The 16,927-nt window shown below is 37.8% G+C and overlaps 1 protein-coding gene across 1 annotated transcript in view; it reads left to right on the forward strand.

Moving 5' to 3' along the window:
* Positions 1 to 6,059: 6,059 nt before the first annotated feature.
* Positions 6,060 to 16,927, forward strand: part of plekha6 (pleckstrin homology domain containing, family A member 6) — a 154,707-nt gene continuing 143,839 nt past the window's right edge. Inside the window, exon 1 of the mRNA XM_056269844.1 lies at positions 6,060 to 6,537. The gene's annotated coding sequence lies outside the window, so the exon portion shown is untranslated. The remainder of the gene's footprint in view (positions 6,538 to 16,927) is intronic.

The raw sequence follows: 16,927 nt of genomic DNA on the forward strand, positions 1-16,927 counted from the left end.
AATGATGGCACGAATTTTTTGCAATAGTTTTTAATCCCTAGTGTTTTACAATAGGAAATTTGGTAACACTTTAGTTTAGGGTCCAATTCTCACATCTAGTTGCTTACATCCCTTAATCCTACCCAATACCTAAACTTAACCACTACCTTACTAACTATTAATAAGCAGTAATTATGAGTTTATTGAGGCAAAAGTCCTAGTTAATAGTGAGAATTGGACCCTAATCTAAAGTGTGACAGGAAATGTTTTGCTTTTGTAAAAAGCAAACTTAATATAAAGGTATTTTTAACATTTTGCAACGATAATATGAAAGCCAATTATTTACTTTCGAAAACAAATTTGTTGTCATGATATTATGCAAAAATATTTTTTACACACACTATCAATGGTATTTACTATGTAACGAGTTAGCTCAAAGGGGAAATATTAATAATAACTCATAACTTGTTATGATTAATTATAAATATTTGGGTCAGTTAACTGGATTAACTTGATGTAGCTAAAATAATATTGCAATCAATTAATCAGTTCGTCCAACGAACTCTTTTGATTATTCATTTATTCTAAGAAAAGGGTATTTTTCATGGCCACAGAAAAATAATTATTTCTTAGCATGTACAGCGCTTAGAGCGTGTAACAAGATCAAGATCGTAAAATTTACTTTGATACATGCCCACCTTTCAGGGTTGGCTCCACCAATAAGAAAGGGAGGATGGGAGGATTTGTGACTGTCTCAAGTGTGGTTAGACATAGGCCTTGCCGTTTTTGTCCATTTATACTCAGATAGATTCAACAAACACAGACTGCATTCTAAGAGAAGGTGATGTACACTAAAGTGTGAGTCACTAAATGAGGATTAATTAGATAGAAGACACGATATAGGTGGGGTTACATTGACCGTTGGTTGTATCATAAAATAAATACTGTAGTATCAAAGACATAATAGTACACAAGACAGTAAATTATTCACACAGTGTCCTGGGGTGCATGATCATTTATAGATCAGTTCGTCCATAAATGAATGCAGGAAAGTCTATGTTAAGGGATGTGGGTCTTTTCTATGGCCTCTGCTTTTTTTCATGTGACCACATTTTTAACAGTAATAAAACCAACTTATCTGATCGTAGTCATGGTAACCAAGACCCTTCTTACCCTTGTTGGGGGGATGGGACCATAGATCCCAGAGTGAGTTTTAAAGATTATTTGTTAAATATAACAAATAATTCTGTCTGATTTGTCTCAGTCGTTACAACTACCTGCTGTCATATTTTAAAAAGGGGGTTCCTCGTAGAAGATTATAATTGTCACAGTTAGTTCAGATGGAGATGATGAAATGGGTTTAAATAGGTTTTCTACAAACAAAAGTTATTTAATAAAACTAACTCAGGTAATCCAAAGGCAAGCATGCGACGTAACAGAGTTTCTACACAAACAATACCAGACAACAACTGAATGAAAAGGAGGAACTTAAATACACAGGGTGATTGAACTGAAATGATGAACAGGTGGTGACTCGTTAATCAGAAACCATAGTTACAAATGAGGAGCGGGAAACTGGAACAGAGAAAAACAGGTGACCGATAAAAACAAATAGAAAGTTCATGAAAATGCAACAAAAACAGGCAGTTTGTGACAGTAATATTTGGTGGTCCTTAGTATTAAAATATTTTAAAACACCAGGACATTATCATAAGTTTTGGATAGTTTTCCCTTTTGTGCAAGATCTCATCTGGCTAATATCGTACAATTTGAAAAGCAACAATCGTAAAGGACAGAAAAAATCACTCAGTGTGTATTTGCCTTCAACTGGAAATAACCAGACTATCCAAATGTCTGAGGCGGCGGTGAACTGAAGAACTATTTCAAGAGCTAATTTGCTTAATCATTCTTTGCTTTGGCCTCCAGATGCATCTGTCCTCATTTGCACAGTTGTTTACTTCTTCTGTGGCATATATGACTTCCATTGCTAATATGGCTCCCCGGTTGGGTATTATGTTGTTGTAAAAAATCTGACACTAAGAGAAATCAGCAATGAGATATCTGTACTGACTGCTGGTTATGCTTTTTGCTTTTTACTCCCCGTTTAGTTTTTTTATATGTCAGTGTTTTCTGTCCACTCCGAGATCTCTTGCCCTTGACGTTGCCCTCATCCCTGCGGCCAGCAGTAGTCATGGCACTGCAGTCCAGTGACGGACGTTGACGCTCAGCTTTATTAGCATGCAGTTAGCACATGTCCTGCAGCCCATGTCCTCCTCGCTTACAGACTCATCTCTGTCAGGCACTGAATGGTCTCTGCTCATCTGTCCTGATTTAGCACAGCTCTGCTGATAGGGCATGGGAAAAGAGCCTGCTCTCATGTCTTCAGAGACATTAAAGTCTATGGATGGCTTCCTAATATGGACAAATTTCCAACGTAATGTCAATGCCTCTGTATTTTTCCAACGAAACCCCTCTCTCTTATCTAGATTAACATTGTATTTTAAATATAATTGTTGATAGTTGATATAATTGATAGATATCCCACCGCCTTTTTTATAAACAAAGCCTTCCCTTTCAAATGAGTGGTGATGTGAATTCTCTGGTACTTTAATATTTACAATGGAAATGAATGATTTCCTTATTGATACATTCTATTTTCGCTAAGGAGACATAGTTTCTATCCAAAACAACTATTTGCTTTTGCATTTTTTCCCACTTTAAATCTGTTGATGCACATTCATTTTCATGCTAAATAAATAATAAAATCATTAGTATTATTATTATTATTTTTTTTTTTAGATTCTGTCTTCTCAATACAGTACTAAGTATCAATGTTTCCCATAAAATAAATTTGCTTAGACTACAGTGGGCATTTAATTTGAAAATGCATTAAAAAATAATTTAAAAAAAGGTTATATACAACCTTTCAAATGTTTAGAGTCAGTTAGATTTTAGACATTCATACTTTTTTTCAGCAAGAATGCAAAAAAGTGACTGTAAAGACATTTATCATTTTATGAGAAGTTGTTTTGAATTTTGAATGATATTAGAATGATTTCTGAAGGATCATGCGACACTGAACAGGGGAGTAATGATTCTTAAAGTTCAGTTTCGCATCACAGGAATAAATTACATTTTAAAATGTATTAAATATAAATAAGTATATTAAAATTTTATAATAATATCTTACAATATTTCAGTTTTTACTGAATTTCAAGTACATGCATGCAGCCTTGGTGAGCATAAGAGACTTCAAAATCATATCAACCCTACACTTTTGGGAAAAATAAATACTGTAATAAATATTTAATTGTTTAATTTCCTAAGTATGTTCATAAAGCTAAATTTCAGCTTTACACTTGAGAAAAAAGAAGAAAGAAATGGAGGTGGTAATATTAATTCTGTGTCTCTAAGAGTTTTGTGTCTCTGTCAGGTCAAGACTATAAGCCGTTTTGATTGATAAACTTTTAAACTTTGCCATGTTGCAATGTTGATCATGGCCATGTACAGCCTGTTCCCTGTATGACCTAGTTAATGATCACTGGACAATCCAAAAGGTCAGTTTTTTAACCTCTCTGGATCACGTGTGCTGTAAGTGACAGCATCTGGACACTGTCTAAACTTTATGGGTCATAATACTGTCAAAGCAGAGGACACCATAATCTCTCTTGCTCTGTTTTCTCTCCAACTAGAGACACGTGGTTGTTTTAATGTTAACTTCTACACCCTCGTAAGGGTGCTAAATGTCAACACTCTGTGGTACGGTTGACCTGGTCATCTGCTGTGGGAGAAAGAGGTCTTTCTTGTGTCTTTTTGTTCTGTTAAACCAGGTAAAAAGCAGATGAGAAAGAGAGAATTAGAGGAGCGGCAGCTGGGGGAACGCGCAACCTCCACAGAGCCGCGAAGATGCAGTAACAATAGACTTGTTTTACTTGAACAAAGAAGTTGTCATGGTATTTTCCCACCATTCTCTCTTGGGCAGAACACACTGATTTAGTTACAAAGCAGAGTAATACCATATACAGATGTGTTGTGTAGGTGAAGCTTTGTTTGTTCCCAATGGTAGCAAACTGTATTCAGAGCAGCAATATCCTTTTTACACAAAAAACAGCAAAAGCCAAAGCCCAGTTTATTGCAACAGAGAAATAGATGAGAGGTTTTTGTCGTAGCTTCATATATTGTGCCATTTGCCACAGTGTTCTGAAAAACAGCTTCATAAAATATGAAAAAGTGTTACGGCACTCCCAGCTGGCCTGCAGTAGCTCGTTGTGTATGTTGGCCATTAGAGACACTTTCCCGCAAACACGGCTACTCTACAGTAGTGGGTCCGACAACACTTAACCTCCGACCTTGCCGAAAACCGTAACGTTAAACACGAAGACAAGCGTGGAGAGTGTCGGCAAGTCTTGTGGGTGTTTGTGATTATAGGGAAATATAAAGACTCCAGCACTCCAGTAATTACTCACAGGCGCACTGACACATATGCTGATTTTTTTTAAGGGACAATTTCGGAAAAACAAATAGGACGGCTACTGATAATTTTATATAAGACTTTGTAATATTAGAGATGGTCCTCACTGCAGAACACGAAATCCAGGGGGAGGAGTTGGACCCAGATCCAACTCCTCCCACCTTGCATATACCTAAACCTACCCATATCCGCCCCCTGATCCCTAACCCCACCCCTAAACCTACCCATCTCCGCCCCCTGATCCCTAACCCCACCCCTAAACCTACCCATCTCCACCCCCTGATCCCTAACCCCACCCCTAAACCTACCCATCTCCGCCCCCTGATCCCTAACCCCACCCCTAAACCTACCCATCTCCGCCCCCTGATCCCTAACCCCACCCCGAAACCTACCCATCTCCACCCCCTGATCCCTAACCCCACCCCTAAACCTACCCATCTCCGCCCCCTGATCCCTAACCCCACCCCGAAACCTACCCATCTCCACCCCCTGATCCCTAACCCCACCCCTAAACCTACCCATCTCCACCCCCTGATCCCTAACCCCACCCCTAAACCTACCCATCTCCGCCCCCTGATCCCTAACCCCACCCCGAAACCTACCCATCTCCACCCCCTGATCCCTAACCCCACCCCTAATCCTACCCATCTCCACCCCTTAGATCTGGATCCAACTCCGCACCCTGGATCTCGTGTATTGCAATGAGGTGCTACTGTAATATTAGGCATACAATGAAAAAAAAAAAGTTGTTGAAAAGATAAAAAATAAAAGCAATGTGATGTACAGATGTATATGAAATATATATTTTCTATCTATCTATCTATCTATCTATCTATCTATCTATCTATCTATCTATCTATCTATCTATCTATCTATCTATCTATCTATCTATCTATCTATCTATCTATCTATCTATCTTTCAATCGGTCTGTCTGTCGGTCTGTCTGTCATTTTGTCTGTTATACCTAAACTCACTTGTTGCATTTAAAATGACTGATTTAAAAAAAAAAAATTGTTGAAATTTTACAAAATGGAATAGAATTTTTATTTTAATATCAGACATTTATCAGTTATTGGCTGTAACATTAAAATAATTGCCAGCTTATCATTATCAGTCAGAATTTAAATACTGCATTTATTTCTAAATGTAGATTTAAAATTTCCCTGTATTTGGGATTCCCTTTATGCTGGATAAAACAACATAGCTTTTTTTCTGTGATATTTTGGCTGTGCACATTCTCACTGCACGCACACACAGATCTGATTGGGTGTTTCACAGGGGCCTGTATGACATCATGTGTCTGTGTAATCAGTACATGTCTTTGTGTACGTGCACAGGCACGTGAGGAACAATGAAAAGCACGCTGGGAGAGCAATAAGAAGATGATGAAAAGTGTCCAGTGCAGTGTAATCACCTATCCCATAGTCCTCCATGCCTCTCAGGAGACCGCTGTCTCTAGTACGGTAGTTAGCCTTCCCCAAATGCTCAGTCAGACACTCTCATGGCCGGCCACAGTGCACCTGACCTCAGCCCTTTCCCTTTATTAGAAAATGTTGCCATGGCTTCTCCTCTCTGGAAGAAAAATACTTTTAAGAGCTGAACCCGAGTGTGGGAAAATGAAAACCGCTGCATTTCTGTATGCGAGTGTGTGGTTTAAAGAAGGAAGTCGAGTGACAGGTTATATTTTTACGTACGGCCCAGCTGGATGTACAATTCTCCTATTCATTTTCTTTATTGAATCTGGATTGGAGGGAAAAAATAGCTGTTCTTACGCACCAGGAAGGGATTTACTTCGAGGTTGATGAGTGGAGTAGAGAGAAAGGAGAGGGGGAAATGATTGTCTGAGAACCACCGGTGGTTTCAAGTTTCGCCGTCTTTACCCTGGAGCTTTTGATTCTTTGCTCTCCCTTTCTCTCTCACTCACTCACCCTCTCCCTTTCTTTCTCTTCACCAGCCACCCCCCTTCATACCACACCACCACGCTTCAGGAGCACAGTAACAGAGAGAAGAGAGGAAGGCAGTGAAGGAAGCGCATCGCGAGGACTTAACCGAGACCATTCTCAGACACTAAACCACTCTCAGCAAGGTAGGATCACTTCTTTCCATTGGGGAATCTAGATGGGTGTGAAAAGAGAAGGAAAGTCCTCCTTTCTACATCCAAACCGCTGGTTTCTGTTCTGTCATTTCTCTGTTGCTAGCTCCAGGACAGATGTGAAGTAATCAATGAGCTTGTGTGTGTGTGTGTGTTTTCGATATGTGATACAAGGTGTCTAGACAGAGAAGGGGGTTTTGATACATTGTCTAAAGACCAGAAGATGCTAGACCAAATGTTTCCTGTCTTAGAGATAGCATATCTTGCAGATTTAGGGTAAATATGAAAGATGTGGGGTCATTTTAGGAGTGATCTGAATGATTTAGATCAAGTGTAAATGAGAACACGAAATTGACTTAATCTAGTCTTCTGAAGTGTTCGAAAAGATCCAACATACCACGATTTCAAAGATTTTGAATTGGCATTTATTGTTATATTTTCATTTTCATTTTAGTTACATTGGTAACACTTTACAATAAGGTTTCATATGTTAACATTAGTTAATACTACATTAGTCAACATGAACTAACGATAAACAATACATATGATTTATTAATCTTAGATAATGTTAATTCCTACATTTAGTAATACATTATTAAAATCAGAATTTGTATGTTAACATTAGTTAATGCACTGTGAACTAACATGAACAAACAATGAACAATTAGATGTTTATTAACTAACATCAACGAAGGTTAATACATGCTTTAAAAATATATTGTTCATACACTTAGTTAGTTTATGTTAACCAATGTATTAATTTTTAACATTTGTTTTAAATGTGCTTTTGTAATTTTTAACATATTTTTTCAAACGTATATTTCATTTTAGTTTTAGTTTTTGTTCAGTTTTAGTTTTTTATTAATTTCCGGTTAGTCATTTTATTGCTTCAACTTTTGTTTAGTTTAAGTTTTTTAATCTAATGTTTACATTTGATTAAATTTTTACTTTATTTCTCATAACAACAAAAAGTTTTAGTGAACGATAATAACCCTCCGACACACATGAGTAGATAACTGACGAAGTTATGATTCATCACGTTAGCTTAAAGGCAGCAAAACAGATGAACACACGCTAAGACAGATGTTGTCTGAGGTTATCCAGTTGCCCAGGTGTATAGCATTCAACAGGAATATGCCCTCATCACCTCAAACCAAGCAAAAACAGATAATTACAGACGTGGATCATTCCTGAAGGGTGTTTCACCATCCCCTGCTTCTTGATTTACTCTTTCTGGCGAGGACAGAGTACCTGTAAACCTGCGCCTCTGGTATATGCCGGAATCTGGAAAACAAACTGATTTGAAGACTGCAGTTGGTTGAAGCTGCTGTAGGCTGTTGATATACAGTACATCCCGCCATTCTGAGTTTAAACCTCTGATTAGCATAAGCCATGAGGCAGCTTAAAAATTTTAATGGGAGACCGTAAACTCCTGGGCTTAATTTTAGAGAGTTTAAAATCTGGAGCTTAGTGGCATGCGGTGGAACTGCGGTGCTGGTGCGAATTTCAGACTTGCTCATTTCTACGCTATATTTGGATTTCAGGGGAAATGCAAAGATGCTCATTTGTGATCAGCAGGCTGCCATCATCTGCAGAAAAGACATAGATTAAACATTGAGAACGGTGCTACAAGTTATGAAACATCCCGCAAACCAGTTGCAATGCAGTGTGGGTTATAATTCCTAGTTTTTGCATCCAGATTCAATGAAAAGCTAAACAACAGCATACATTTCAAAGATCCACCCTTTTTGCATGTTAATATATGATTTTTTTAGCGTTGTTGCTATGGCAGAAGTCAGTTGGCAGAAGTTGGTTTGGCAGTCGTCAGATTGGCCGCTCTCTGGACCAGGCTGGCGTCCCTCGACGTGACTAGCACAGGGTGAATAGTTGCCTCGGTGTCTGGATGGACAGACTTGGCATTGGCCGACGGATCAGGAGAGGTGAACAAAAAGCTGGAAGATGACAGACGGGAGAGGGGAAGAATACCCCACTTGTGTCCCGTGTCTAAGGAGCTCTTCAGTGTTCAGTGTGGGAGTGTGATGTTTATCTGAGTTTGTGCCGAGATAAAAACCTCATTTAGACACACCTTTCCCCAAAATACCCTTGCAGCACATAATGTTTGAGGATAGTATCTACATTTTAGGAAAAGGCTTTCCCCCTAATTTGGTGTACATAAAAATAAAAAACCTGTCAAAGAAATTTCCATGTTTAGGCATATCAAGCTGGCAAGAAAATATAAATAACAAAGTAAAGGAAAACAATTGTTAAATAACTGTATGAATCTCATAAAAAGAAATATCTTGGTCATATTCCATAAAAAAGTAATAAGCAATTATTTCTTGCATAAATCATTTTTTAAAGGTTTTTTTAAAACTATTAACTAAGATTATTTTTGCATGGTGGCATTATTTTTATGACAGTCATAGACATTTAACTCCCTTTGCTCAATTTTAAGCTTACTGGATAATTACTGCATTAATGCAAAAAAAATAAATGTTGAAATTAAAAGTACTTAAGTTTTTTGTTGTGCTGAATTTATTGCGGTTTTAAAAATGCATTATGGTAATAACATTTTTGACAGAAATGCATCCTAAAAATTATTTTAAAATGCAATTTATTTAAGAATAATTTTTTAACAAACCTACACAAATTTAAATTATTCATTATTTCCATAACATAATACAGTAAGAATAATGATAAATATACTAAAGTAATAGAATAAATTATTCATAATAATAATGGTAATATTAATAATCATATTTTTTATTATTTTTTATTTTGAGGTGACATTTAGTAATATATTTATTATAATTATTATTATATATTTAAACAATTATTATTATAAAACATTTATTCATGAAATCTACAGATATTTAACAACTGTTGATTGATATTCTTACAAATTAAGGAGGAGAATGTTGGTGGAAAAATACCATAGAATTTTTTGAAGTACCATGTAATGCCATAGTAGATGAATGAACACATGCAGTACATTTAAAAGTAACCAAGTATCACCATTACTTTTCCAATGTACCACTACCACAGTATTTGTTTGCAAGGGTTATGAGTCATAAAGATTCCAGACAGAGATCCTTTGAAAAAGCCAGGACTAAATAACAAGGCAAAATTAATTTTTTTAACAAAGAACACAATCCCGATAAAGGGCTGACGCTGTGAGATGAAACCACAATTTGTATTGTCTGTTCTTGATTTACTGTGCAAGGCCATCTGGGGTCTTAATTAGCCACAGCATTATTAGCAATAGCCAGTTTCCATATAGCATACCCCCCCCGTCCCCCCCCCCCCCCCAAACACACACACACACACACACACACACACACACACACACACACCTAGTGTAAATTAGAGGCTTTAGTATCTATGCGCTGACTGCACAAGTCACTTCCACCCACCTCTGTCTCTGGAGTATCATTTAGATGGCTAATATGAGAGAGAGAGAGAGCAAAGACGAGGTGGGGCACAGGAAGTCATATCAGACATGGATTCAGGAGAGCGGGTTGACATGGTGCTTTAGTGATATGGTTCCTTTGTTCTCTGAACCACTTTGGCCAATTTAATTGCTCTTTGAGTGGTCCTGCACTCCTTCTCTGCTGGGCTGCTCTTCTGGCATGGAGATATTTTTGGCTGGTGTCCAGTGGGGGAGCTGTTATGACTATTATGCTACACAGAGCGTTGCTGTAAATGAATGCTTGTTCATAGTACACTAACCCTGACAAGTTTTATTTTAGGTTTTATAAATTGAACTTTAAGTTGCAGTAAAAAACATGCCTCATTAACTGAAAATGCTAATATACAAACGTACTGAAGTACTAAAATATGTTTTGTACCTTTTATAATACTGACAACCACCATAAAACAGGTAGTAAAGAATCAAAGCTCATCTAAAGTAGCTTTTCTTCAAGCTGATGTAAATACTAATATATAGAAGGTGCACGGTTTCATACACACAAATACACAAACACCATTATGGTAACAAACATGACATTAAAATAATGCAATAATTATTAAAAGTATAGTTTTGTCACTCCATTGACAGTGTACGCAACTCTACTTTCAAGCTCCAGAAAGTTAGTAAAGACATCATGAAAGTAATCCATGTGACTCCAGTGGTTTAACCTCAATTTTATGAAGCGATACGACATGCAAGTGCTTTGTTTACGCAAAAACAAAACATAATTTACCACTTAATTTATAAAATATTTATATCCAAGGCGTGTTCACGAGAGCACCACTACGCATGCGTGTTGTGTTGACGCAAGAGCAGACGTTGCATGAACGTGTGTTGGAGATTAATAATTTGTAAATAAAGTGGTCAGTTATGGGTTGTTGTTTTTTTGCGCAAACAAAGCACTTGCGCTTCATAAAATTGAGGTTAAACCACTTGGGTCACATGGATTACTTTTTGTTTTTGTTACACAAGGAGGAAACTTACTGTTTTTACTGTAGCATTTTTAGTCTTTTACCATAATTGTACAATTTTACAATAATTTTACAGTGCTGAATCCGAATATTCATACTTCCCTACTATAAAGTAGGCAAATTAAACAGTGTGAGAAAAGAGTAATTATGTCCAAATTTATAGTATTCATAAAACAGGCAAAAAAAGTATCCAGATGACAAATACAACTGTATACTGTTTTCTTTTCTGGATTACTGAAAGTAATTTTATGTGTCTGGCCAACTTGGAGCCAATCATTTCCACTGATCTGAAGTCAGCTCTTTAATTAGAGGTTACAGTAACGTTTAGTGTGGAACCTGGTCCTAAATCAGAAAACAAAGATGACATGTTTCTGGAAGAATATAGTTGTTGCTTGTAGAGACCTGTTCATCACACCTCCAGTATTTCGCCTCAGGCAAGAGGAGGAACAGGACAGAGTTAAATACCTCTCTGATGAGACGTCAGGCACATAGAATGCACCTTTGTCTAAACATGGTCGGATGTCATCAGGAGAGAGGTGTTGACATCTTTTTAAATTGCACACAGGACTCATACAAGCCACTAATACACACAGACAAACACGCGCTTGCCAAAACAAACCTACACCCCGAGATGGAACCTCATCCATCTGGACATGACTGTTTGTAACCATTTTCCAGTCCATAAAGAAATCCTTTTAATCATTTCCTATGACCTGCTACTAACCTGATCTGGTCACTGTAAAGGGTTCTGGATTAAAAGTTACAGAGAGCTCATTATTTTTTATTTTTTTTATCTCACCACTTGTTGTTACTGAATCGTTGCCAAGGAATGGTTTTCCCTCATGAAAACAGAATGTAATTAATGTGATCCCTATTTATCAAGAGAGACAGTTGAGTTATTCTTGCAAGATGGCCACAGGGTGTCGATGTTAAGCGTAATGAGCAAGTGTACATTCATAGAGTTTAAAAAAGAAACTGTTTGTAGAAATGCATTTGAAACCAGGTGGATAAATTATTAATTTTATTTTATTTTAAAATATATATCATTCAGAATATATATATATATATATATATATATATATATATATATATATATATATATATATATATATATATATATACCCTTTAATTTAATAATAATAAAAACAAATATTGTATTTTATATGATTTATTTTTAAAAGGAATTTAGGTTCTATTCCTGGGATGCTTTTAGAATATTATTGTTGGAGTTTCTATGCAGACTGGTCACTTGATGGCCGTTTGTGTGTCCAAACTAAGACTGATTTAAAACTAGAGGAGCTGAAAATAACCAATATGAAATTTTATTGTAGGTCAGTAACATTCTGTTCTCTCATGCTCTTTAAATCTCTAGCTGGTTATCGCCATTTAAACGCAAGCTCGCACCTCACTAGGGATTCCAAAATTAGCACCACCATCGACAAGATAAAAGGTTTAATGTTCTTTGCCTAGTGGTTTAGTCCACTCAGGGTAAGTGGCATACAGCCACAAATAACCTAAATTCTTCTTGTTCATGGAACCTGCCAGTACCTGTTCCATCTTAGTCTTGCTTAGGCTAGGAATAATGGGTCTTTCTGTGGCCCGTTTCATCCCTCCATCCTATCAAAGTGCGGTCTCAAATGGTTAATAAGAACCAAACTTGTCACAAGTGGCTTTAGACCGTTCTTGTTTTCTGTTTGTCAACAACCATAACTGAAAAAGAGCAGGTGTTTTTTTTTGTTTTTGTTTTTATTTAGTTCCCTACGGTTTGAGAAGAGATGCTTGTGGTCGTGTTGGTTTACAGATTAGTGGTGAATTACAAGTTAATAGTCTTCAATGAAAACAAGGGATTGTGCTGCTGGAATGTTTTAATTGGCCCAAGAAGGGGGAGATTTGTGGGTCTTACGAGACATTGGACCCCAGGCAATGAATCAAGCTGCTGTGTGGTCGGACAAATAGCGATAAATAACATTCCCCAACGGACCTCGCCCGAGCATGCGTGTGCCTCAGATTATCTCATGTGTTGAAAGGACTCAACGTGTGTGTGATTGTCTGTGTGTCCGTGAGTAGGTTCGATAGGCCGGCCATCTGTGTTAACTCGCTCTTGATAAAGGCGCTGGATTTTATGTCCAAGAGCCATGCCAGGTTGAAGGCTGACCTTGGTTAGTGTCGAAGTTGAAAGCATTCTAGACTCCTCCATCTGAGACATCGCAGACAAGAAGTGGACTGGAATACCAGATCACATCAATTCAGTGAAACCTCCCCCTGCTGTCCTCAAATATTTGCCTCTGGTTGTACTGTAGATAAAATATTCTGCAGGGTTTTAGTTGTACGCTTGAGCCAATTCAAGTCCTTTGTGTTTGATCCTGTCCAGCTACTTTTCTTCCTTATGAGCAGATTGTATGTTGACTGTGTGTGTGGACATTTGCATGTGGTTATGCTTATGTAACCAGAGCAAACAAAGTGTCCTCGCAGTGTTGCTCTGTCCCTCTGTTGGTTTCCCTCGCACCCCTTATCCACCCACACACACACACTGTCCATTTCCAGTATAAATGTGTGTGTTTGTGCAAGGCTAGAGAGCTGGCACTAACTCCATGGTGACCAGGGAAGCATAAAAAAGCCACCTGTCTAAAAGCTCTGCAGAGCATGTGACAGAGTGCACGTTTTGAAGCCAGTCTGTGTGGACTCTCACATGTAGAGAAAAAGACAGTTCACACAACAACAACAACAACAACAAAAGTTATGTCATTATTTACTCATCCTCATGTTGGTCCAAACCCATATTACTCTATTTCTTCTGTGGAACACAAAAGGAGATATTTTAAGGACTGTGCTGGTTGCTCTTTTCCTTGTGATTATAATAAATAGAGAAGTGAAGCTTTTTGAGCTCTTTAAAATTATGCTAAAGCACCATACAAAATGAACCATATGGCATGTGAACTATATTCCGGTTGTTGTAAAGTAAAGTTGCTTTTTTATTGTAAATCGTCCACATCTGTGATAATATGTGAGATTGGGTTATTAAACCAGTTAGAATTTTTGAACTGGAACAACTGATTAATTGCAAGAATCCAATTCAAAGCAATGATTTGTTCACAAATTGGACTGTCATATGGTATCATTCAATTCATATGGACAATTGTATGATATTTCTTATGGTACTTTTTTGTCATATTGAAGCTTAACATTCTTATTCACTTTTATTAATATTGAAAAGACTGGTCTGGATATTCTTAAAAGTTTTTGTGTTTCTCTTTCTCAGAAGTCTTAAGGCCTGTTCACACCGGGACGAATTTCGCGCGCGTTATTCGCCGACGTTTAACGCCTCGTGACTAAACAAAGGGCGCCTATGCGAGTGTGCACACCGACGCGTAAAACGCCACGCGTAAAAGCGTCATTTTTTAAAAAACGCCTCGGGTTCGTTTTTTTGGTTTGACGCGCCACGTCAAAAACTATCCGACCAATGAGATTGGCGCTTTTGCTCACGTGTCTGGAGCTTCTGAAGTTACAGTAAAACACAACTTGGGGGCGCTCAAACACAAAACGGTCTTGCTGAGCACACATACGTAATGGCGAAGAAGATATACAGCGTCTATACTCTGCCGGGAAGAAATAAGACGAGGAAGATGCAAGGCTAGATGAATGTAGAGCTGCTGGTCTTGTTGGTGTCTTTATAAAGAGACACCAACGACAATAAAGAAATATATGACAAACGCGACAAACTTGCTCTCTTCTTCTGAGTGACAAGCGAGTGTCAGAAGCGTAGTTGCGCAGCGCCACTTTGTGGACCGGGGTATTTCTGTTTTACATTAAGCGCCATCTAATGTCAGGGAATGAATTTGCGTGTTCACTCGGCTCATCGTCAGCAAAAATCGCTTGGGTGTGAACACAAAAAACGCGTTGAAAAACGCTGACGAATAACGCGAGCCGATATTCGTCCCGGTGTGTACAGGCCTTTAGAGGTTCGGAACAATATAAGTAAGGGTGCTCCGATTGATCGGTCGCCGATCATAATCGGCCGATAATTGCTTTGGGATGTGTGATCGGCGGTCTCTATAAAGGCCGATCCAGAAAAGCCGATCAGATGACGCAAAACTCGCGAGACAATTTTTTTACGCACTGGTAAAAATAGCTTCACCGGTCTGGCAATTCTACAACATGGCTCTCAAGTGTCAAGCATTGAGCGTGACAGTCACTCATTTCGGTCTTTTGTCACGCTCTCCCGCCACACATTGTATTTCTCACGCTGAAAAACTATTTGTAATATATTTAATATGCCGCAGCGGCCAAAACTCTGGCCGCGCCGCTCTCACTGTGGAACCGGCATGAATCAAGCGCGTTTCCTCTGGTGTTGTTCGTCGAGCTACACAATAGCCAATCAGAAAATAGCACTATTGTATCTGGGTAAGATTTAACGCAACAACCAATGACAAAAATGTATCCAACCCCCGTGCGTCCGTCAAATCACTCGTACATATTTTCTCTCATCAAAACTGAATATGTTCATCAGCGGTTACAGTTATATCAAGCAAGGATACGTTTGTGTTTTATTTTGTGATTACACCGGAATGAATAAGAGTCCGCAACGGCGATAGTTTGAAGCGCGCGTCCGAGTGAAGACTGCGCTAGACACAGAGCACTGTATCCATGCAACTGATCGCCGCGGCAACGAGCGCGCAGCTTGAGTTCAAAAACACATTTTAGCGCTAGATTTCTTATTTAATAGCGAACTAAATGAATGATCTGCTAGTTAACTGAAGATGTTTTATTTATTTATATTAGGTACATGGTGGGACAGACTTCACTGGATCTAAAAAAAAAAAATCTAACCATAGATATGACCAGTAGTGGTGGCTTTCTTAATCTGTTTAAAATAATTTTGCAAGGGTTCTTCACACACACACACACACACACACACACACACACACACACACACACACACACACACACAAAAGGTTTCTCTACCTCTCTCTTCCTCTCTAAATGCCCACAAAATCTGACAAAGCATCCCAGAAAAAAGCAAAGTTATAGATACAGATATGGAAGTTGTTATTTTTTTTAATTATTAATTTTTTTTTTTTGCTGTGCACTTTACTACCTGTGGTCCTTTAAGTGTATTAGAAAAACTGATGGCTGACTGACTCTAAACTAAAAACAGCAACAAAAAAAGGCTATAGTCAAAATAATGTTTAGTCTAAAGCTAAATTTAAAGACTCAGATGTTCTGTCTTTTATTCATTTTATTTTATATTCTACAGGAAAGTTGTATGTCAAGCCCTAAGCTGCTCCCAATAACCAAGCTGCTATGTTAATACATGTTGCTTGCAAATAAATACACAGGTGTCAATTCATTATGCATTGTCTTCTCTTAAATGTAATACTTAATGTACATTGTTGTTAAATATAGTTTAATAAGTAATGCTACATGATAAAAAGAAGTCTTCAAATAGACCCTGTAATCGGTGATCGGTATCGGTATCGGGTGATACAGCTTCCAGTAATCGGTGATCGGCCCCAAAAATCCTGATCGGAGCACCCCTAAATATAAGAGTAAGTTATGATGAATGTTTATTTTTAAATTATTTGCATTAGGTCTGTGCTTTGTGTATCACTGTGGTTCCATTTGGGCATCCATTTGTTGCCATTGCATTTACTATATTTAAATGCTGTTACATTATTAAGATTCCAATTCTCTAAGCCATAAATTTGAAGATAATTTTTAACATGAAAGTGGAACCATCTGTAAGTGGAACCATCTGCATGTATGGAAAAAGGTGTTTGTGCCAGAACTCCAGAGCACACTTTACCCATGGGTCCATTTGTGTACTACCAGTCTGGTTTTCAATGATGTGTGAATGAGGTGGTAATGGAACAGGAAATGGATATAACCTTGCATCATGTCACCACTTGATATATTACTAAGATTTTAAGGGGGTTTGAATAAATGC

The sequence above is a fragment of the Rhinichthys klamathensis genome, unplaced genomic scaffold, assembly GCF_029890125.1.
Source record: "Rhinichthys klamathensis goyatoka isolate OS25496 unplaced genomic scaffold, OSU_Roscu_1.1 h1tg000291l_1, whole genome shotgun sequence".
NCBI lineage: Eukaryota > Metazoa > Chordata > Actinopteri > Cypriniformes > Leuciscidae > Rhinichthys > Rhinichthys klamathensis.